General features: G+C 43.1%; 2 pseudogenes; both read left to right on the top strand.

Annotated features, from left to right (window-relative positions):
- The first annotated feature begins 702 nt into the window (after positions 1-702).
- LOC149512550 (18S ribosomal RNA) lies at positions 703-2,037 on the top strand (annotated as a pseudogene).
- Positions 2,038-2,307: 270 nt separating this feature from the next.
- Positions 2,308-2,463, top strand: LOC149512549 (5.8S ribosomal RNA; annotated as a pseudogene).
- Positions 2,464-7,926: the final 5,463 nt, after the last annotated feature.

The following is a 7,926-nucleotide window of genomic DNA, read 5'->3' as shown; positions in this document are numbered from 1 at the left end:
GGCCCTTGCTACTGGCACTTGCCTTAAACACCATTGGCATAAGCTAGCTCTTGCTGTAGGCACATGCCTCGACCACCATCAGCATTCGTGAACCCTTGGTGTAGGATATACCTGTTTGAAAAAGGTCTCCCTATTTCAAACACTTTAATCTCTACTACTAGCATATCTATAAAATCTCTCATGCTCTTTAAGGGATAAATGTTCAGACCTTTATCTTCTCCCATGGGGGAGTAGGTATGCATGATGGGCTTGTCCTTATGTACATCCACAGTAACGTCTTTGCAACAAAATCCAAGCTGTGCATGCCTTTTACCTATGTTGTCCAGTGACTGGTTACTCTGATAACTTATAGGCACATGGCCTCGACCAATTGGCGTACATGAAAAAAATGCTTAGCTGTACTGAGCTTAAGCCTATGCCTATGGTTGATGCTACCCCTAGATCAAGTCCTTGAATTAGGCAATGGCTTCTTAGGGTGGTGTAAGCAGAAGTTGAGGTCATAGGCTTCATCTAGCCAAGTCTCTTGGGTATTTGGTAGTCTTATTGTCCCTTCTCATCAACCACAAAAATACCTTAGCCTGGCTAAGCTCATGCATATAGCCAATGCTACCCAAGACCCCAAGAATAAGTCTTTGATTAGGCAATGTCCCCTTGGGGTGGTGATAGTGGAGTTTGCATGTGTGGTCTCGGCTAGACCAAGCATTGGTGGTATCATGCCATTGTTGCCTATTGGATGGTGAAGGCAGTCTTATGGTCATTCCTTGTGTTTTTCCCATGCCAAATGGTTGTGTCATGGCCTCGTATGTCATTTCATTTGCTTGTTCATTGAGTAATCTATTGGGTGGGTTATGGATCAGTGTGCATAGATGCTGCCACTTGTGAGTACTAGTCCACCTCAAGGTGAGCACCAGTTTACTCATCCCTACTGCTAGCGATGTGTTTCTAGCCTTAATTGGTTGGGTCATTCCTATGGTGCTATTACTTTGAAGAAATTAGAGTTCTCAAAGTAGGCCTATACTTGTATACATTAGCATAGGATAACATCATAGGATTTTGATCTTATTGTGTTGGCTTTCAAGAGTAGAGTAATAATTAACAAGGACAATCAGGGGCATTCATATTTCATAGTCAAAGGTGAAATTCTTGGATTTATGAAAGACGAACAACTATGAAAGCATTTGCCAATGATGTTTTCATTAATCAAGAATGAAAGTTAGTGCCTTGAAGACAATCAGATACCATCTTAGTTTCAACCATAAACATTATCGACCAAGGATCAACAAATGTTACTTTTAGGACTCCGTCGACACCTTATGAGAAATCAAAGTCTTTCGGTTCGGGGTGAGTATGATCGCAAAGCTAAAACTTAAAAGAATTGATAGAATGGTAACACCAGGGGTGGAGTTGATGGCTTAATTTGACTTAACATGGGGAAACTTACTAGGTCTAGACATAGTAAGGATTGACAAATTGAGACCTTTTTCTTGATTCTATGGGTGGTGGTGCATGGTCATTCTTAGTTGATGGAGTGATCTATCTTGTTAATTCCATTAGTGAATAGGACCTCAGCTTGCCAACTAGCTACACAGAGGTGATCATTCATGGCTAGCTTTTTAGAAAGACTATGGCCACTTAGGTGAAAGAAGTTTAAGGCAATAATAGGTTTGTGATGCCTTTAGATGTTCTGGGCCACATGCATGTTACACTGATATATTCTATGAGTTTATAGCCTTGGTCGACAAGCTCAGGTAATCTTTGAAATTTCATCATGATGGGGATAGATCATTGCAATTGGTGGTCTTCAAAGTGGAATTCCTAGTAAGTGTGAGTCATCAGCTCATGTTGACTATGGCCTTCCCCTTTGTACACACCACCTACTACTCTTACCGCTTGAATAGTTTGGTGAAGTGTTTAGATCATGGTGACATGGATGGTTTGCTACCCATGACATCACAAGAAGTCTACTGAACCTTGTCATTTAAAGGAAGGAGAAGTTGTAACAAGGTTTTTGTAGGTGAACTTATGAAAGGATTATTGTTGAAACCCACTCAATGAAAGACCTGAAAACACATTAATGAAACACCAAGGGGGTGAGGGTGCCTTTGTGCCCTATGCCTCAAGCCTCAGGTGTGCATGATGGTCACTTCATTCTGGCTCTTGGGAAGACAAAATGATCAATATCATCACTTACGTCTGAATAATGTACCAAAGAACTAGAATGAAAGAGAGCGTGCATGCCATCACCATCCCCTTCACAGTGCATGTATGGGTAGCACCATGACTTTTTTCGTCATGAAAAACCAAAATAACTTTCAGCAATGAATGTCTTGGCTCTCGTATAGATGAAGAACACAGTGAAATTTGATACTTGGTGTTAATTGCAAAATCCCATAAATCTTTGAGTCTTTGAATGTAAGTTGCACCCCATGCCATTAGGTCAAAGGCACACCTTCCTAGGTGTCATGCAACATCACCCTCTAACCCTCATCGATCGAGCTCCAGGTAAGGGGCAAAAGATGGTCTCCCAGATCTCATCGGGTAGTGGTTAGCCCAAAAGTGAGTCCTTGACAATGATAGCATCATAACCATCAATGGTAAAGCTCCCGATGTTCTTTATCTCTGGTTACGTGTGCTTGTTGTCCATCCGAACCCTATCGACCCCCTATATCATTTGATTAATGCTCACATTGTGACCTTAAGTAAGATGGGATTACCTATTTAGTTTAAGCATATCAATAAGTGGAGGAAAAGAAACTTAATAGGATTCCTCTCATAATGGCAAGTATATCAAGAAGAGCCTAGCTTAAGAATTGGGCACCCTCAGCATTCGAATTACAGTTTGGAGAAGCATCCTTAGTGGCAGCACCTTGATCATCAATGGCCATGCCTGAGTATGGCCATGTGCTAGCACCTGTGTATAACCATGCACCCACACCTAGGTCTGACTATACACCTTCTCCTCAATCATCATTACTCGCACGTAGGTCTGACTGTGAGCTCGTGCATCTTTTATTAGCACCTGCACCTAGGCCTAGCTCAATTTTGTTGAACCTGAACACTGTGCCTGAGCCTTTGGAGTCTTGATCATTACCCATACCACTGTTCTAGGCTAGTTCCTCATGACCTGGGCCTCTAGTAGCCTTAAGGCTTGGTCCCTTTGGCTGTTAGACCTATCATGCTAGAACTGGAAATGCTCCTCGACTCAAAAAGAACACTTAGGCCAGGACTAGTGTCACGAGTTGTACATATCGTAGACCAAAACCATGTGTCCCTATGACACCAAAACTCCTCTTAATCAAGGTTAGCCTTTTTTGAGTCCATTTTCTCCATGGACAGATCATTTTTTATCCTTCAAGCTGCATACTCGTGAGCCCCTTTTAGCTCAAACCCCATAGGGTCTCATGTAACATTTTCAAACTCGAAAGGGAGGAACTTAGCTTCCATCATCATAATCAACCCATGATTTTTAGGGTGGACCCAACCACCCATCTTTGCCCATAAGCATCAAGGTTTCGAGCACCGACTGACTTGTTTCATAAAGGTGCACAGCCCTAGTTCTCGTAATATTATCTCATTTTATCATGGTGAAAACCCAACACCATGTCGACCCAGATCATTTGCAAGTTTTCATACCCTAGAACCTAAAAGCACAATACAGATGCTACTTAGTAGCCAGGCCATAGCCACATTAGGCTCATCTCTTCCCTTGAAACTTATATCTTAAGGCCTCAGCCTTTAGCCTCACTCTAGGCTACCTACACACATGAATGGACACCTAACATCCTACTTGTCCCACCTCAGGGAACTTGGGTGTGCTACCCCAACTGCAGCACACCTCTATTGATTGGCCACAAAGGTCTAGTAGTGTGCTTGCCTACCAGCTTACTTATTTCTTAGGCTTTGATGGTCCCCTTCCTATGCAAACACCATCCCATGATCCTTGGTTACTGATCGAATTAGCTTAAAGAGGGAAAACTAAGGGGCATAGTCAACAGTATCATTTAACCCTATGGTTCAATGCACAGGTGCAATATAAGGGTCGTCGGCCCTAACTATCTTCGGATTGACCATGACCCGATGAGACACCATGCCACACTCGTGATTGCCTGCCCACCTAGACTCCACATGTGCCTAGGAGTAGCTCACTTCAAACTAGCCAGGCCCTTGCTTGCCTGCTAGCCAAATGGTGGTGAAGAGTTGATACTAGTCATCCCCCTATAAAAAGTGTAAAAGATTTCCTAGCCATCCTACCAAGAACTGTAAGATTGTTTGAAATGGGGACACTTTTCTCCCTAGCCATCTCAAGGCCTTTCTTCATGCAACTCTGGGCACCTTCATTTTGGTCACCATAATTTTAGCATTCCACTTATTGCTCCACCAACCTACTCAAGGGCGCCTGTACATGACTTTGACCAATAACACTCGATTGGCTACCAGGCTCTAGGGTGCCCAATCATTCGCTCACACTTGCCCCTGTATCTAGGGGCCTAGGGCTCACACCACCCACACATATTATTAGCGACATGTTTTAGGGGTTGCACTGCCCGTATACAGCTCTAAGACCACTATCCTAATGACAAAGTCTTATTTGCTACTAAGTTCAAGGTTAATTGAGGCACACTAGGGCATGAGCATGGCAAATAGCTTGTGGACTATGACACATGCACATGCCTCACCTCGACTACCATCGAGACATGTTGGCCCTTGGTCTAAGCACATGTTTTAACCATTATCAGCACATGCTGGCCTTTATGTAGGCTGTTCTCTCAAACATGTTGCACCACACATAGGTATCTTGAACCTGAGCTGAACACTATGTGCATTACGACTAGGTAATAGGTGGGTTCAGGCACATCTTTATATTTTTGCTGTGCCAATGCCATTTTTATGGCTTTTAAATTCATATCAACATTCACCAGCACCTGCACCTGGCCCTGACTCAATTTTGCCGAACATGAATATAATGCTTGAGCCTTTGGAGTCTTGATCACTATCTATGTCATTATTTTGGGCTAGTTCCTCATGACATTGGCCTCTAGTAGGCCTCAAGGCCTAGTCCACCTAGTTATTAGACCCTATCATGTTAGAATTTAACTACTCTTTGACTAAAAGAGAACCTTTACGCCTGGAATAGCTTGCAAACTGTGACACATACACATGCCTTAACCACTATTAGGACATGTTGGCCCTTGGTCTTAGCACATGCTTCAACCACCAATGGCACATACTAGGTTATGCACTATGCGTGGGTATTCTACACTCGAACCATGCACCAAGCACACAACAACCTGGTGGTAGGTGGGCTCAGGCACATCTTTATATTTCTACTATGGCAATGCCATTTTTATAGCTTGTAAATTCATATAAGCACTCACCAATGCCCGCACTTGGGCCTGGCTCAATTATGCCAAACATAAACATAGTGCTTGAGCCTTTGGAGCCTTGATCACTACCCATACCATTATTTTGGGCAAGTTCCCTATGACTTAGGCCTCTAGTAAGCCTCAAGGCCTTGTCCCCTTAGCTATTGGACCTTGTCCTACTGGAACTGGAACTACACCTCACTTGAAGAGAACCCTTTGGGCTTGGACCAGCTAGTGGACTATGGCACATGCATATGCCTCAACCACCAATAAGACATGTTGGCCCTTGGTCTTGATACATGCTTTGATCACCATTAGTACATGCTAGCCTTTTGTGTGGGTAGTTCCCTCGAACACTATTGACACATGCTAGGCCATGCACCACGCACTGGTATCTTGGGCCTGAGCCATACACCATATACAGCATGACTGAGCAGTAGGTGGGTTTAGGCACATCTTCATATTTCTACCATGCCATTGCTATTTTTATGGATTGTAAATTTATATAAGCACTCACCAATGACTGTACATGGGCCTGGCTCTATTCTACCAAAGATGAATACTATGCCTGAGCCTCTAGAGTCTTGATCACTACCCATACCACTATTCTGGGCTAGTTCCCTATGACTTGGGCCTCTAGTAGGCTTTAAGGCTTGGTTCCCCTAGCTATTAGACCCTATCTTACTAGAACTAGAACTGCTCATTGACTTAGAAAAAACCCTTGGGCTTGGACCAACTTGTAAACCGTGACACATGCACATGCCTTGACCAAAATCAGGACATATTGGCCTTTGGTCTTGGCATATGCTTTGACTACTATCAGTAGATGATAGCCTTTTATATGAATAGTTTTCTTGAACACTATCGGCGCATGTTGGGCTGTGTACCATGTGTGAGTATTCTAGGCTTGAGCCACATACCATGGGCACCACGTTTGGGTGGTCTATTGGTTTGGGCATATCTTTATATTTTTATCAAGCCAATACCATTTTTATGGCTTGTAAATTCATATAAGCACTTCCCAGTACCTGCACTTAGGCATGGCTCAATTCTACTGAACTTGAACACCATGCCTGAGCCTTTGGATTCTTGATCATTGCTCATACCACTATTTTAGGCTAGTTCCCGATGACCTAGGCCCCCAATATGCCTTAAGGCCTAGTCTTCCTAGTTGTCAGACCCTATCTCGCTAGAACTAGAACTGCTTATCGACTTAGAGAGAATCCCTAAACCTAGACCAACTTGCAGACTATGACACATGCCTCGACCACCATCAATAGCTAATGACCTTCGATGCATGCACATGCCTCGACCACATAGGGACATATTGGCCATTGGTCTCGCATATTCATTGACCACCATCGACACATATTGGCCCTTAGTGTAGATTATTACCTCAGACACCATCGACAGATGTTGGCACTTGGTATGGCATGTGTACTGTGACCCTTCCACCACTCTTTTGTCCTTCCTAAGCACTTGTCTGCCCCTTGAGAGCCATCGGCACAAAATGATGCTCGGTATATGTCATAGGCTCTAGTCTTAAGCCAAACTCTGTATGGCCTTAGACAAGGAATTGACTTTGTTTGTGGCCTTAAATAGGGAATTAACATTGTGTGCTATTTTTTGGTGACCTAGGCCTTTTGTAGTCCTCAAGGCCTGGTCCCCCTAGCCTTTAGACTTTGTCTCGCTAGAATTGGAACTGCTTTTTGACTTAGAGAGAACTTTTAAGCCTAGACCAGCTTGTAGATCGTGACATATACACTTGCCTTGATCACCATTAGGACTTGTTGGCCCTTTGTCTTGGCACAGGCTTTGACTATCAACAACACGTGCTTCCCTTTGGTGTGATCAGTTACCTCGAACACCATTAGCACATGTTGGGCTACGCACCACATACAGGTATCCTAGACCCAAGTCGTACATCATGTACACCATTAGTGGATAGTTGGTGCGTTCAGGCACATCTTCATATTTTTACCATGTTAATGCCATTTTTATGACTTGTAAATTCATTCCAAAGCCTTCATGTGAAGTTTTATGGCAAGATGACCCATTTTTTATTTTTCATGATTCTTTAAAATTTTCACTATTCAAGATTTTTTGAAATTGTTTTAGGAGTATTGACCTTAAATTTAGTATTTGTGATCATTGTATTTTTGTTGGAGTCCATAAAAAATTTTAGTTAAAAAATTGAAGTATAAAAGATTTTATGGCCATTTGAAAAAAGCATCCCCATTTCAGACACTTGAATAGCTATTGGCTGTGAACTTGTAAAAGCTCATTAATGAGGTGTGAGTTGTCAAGGTTCCTTGGGGGATAAGAGGCCAATAGAAGGGCCAAGGACCAGCATCCATCACACAGCATGTGCGCACACCCCCTTGCCCCATCCCTAATCATCAAAACCATCGGTTAGGTTCTTTGACAATGCTCCAATGATGATGCCCTATACAAAAAAATGTAGTAGCAGCTCATGCCTAAATCCAACATGTGCATCGTGGCCCAAAATCAAACTTCAACCAAGGCCTCGACCATCAATGACACATGCTAGGGCATGGTGCGA

The sequence above is a fragment of the Durio zibethinus genome, chromosome 22 (assembly GCF_047325235.1).
Source record: "Durio zibethinus cultivar Kanyao isolate XHJ-2024 chromosome 22, ASM4732523v1, whole genome shotgun sequence".
Classification (NCBI taxonomy): Eukaryota; Viridiplantae; Streptophyta; class Magnoliopsida; order Malvales; family Malvaceae; genus Durio; species Durio zibethinus.
Note: the sequence above shows the minus strand (reverse complement) of the source record. Positions and strands in the feature narration are given on the sequence as shown.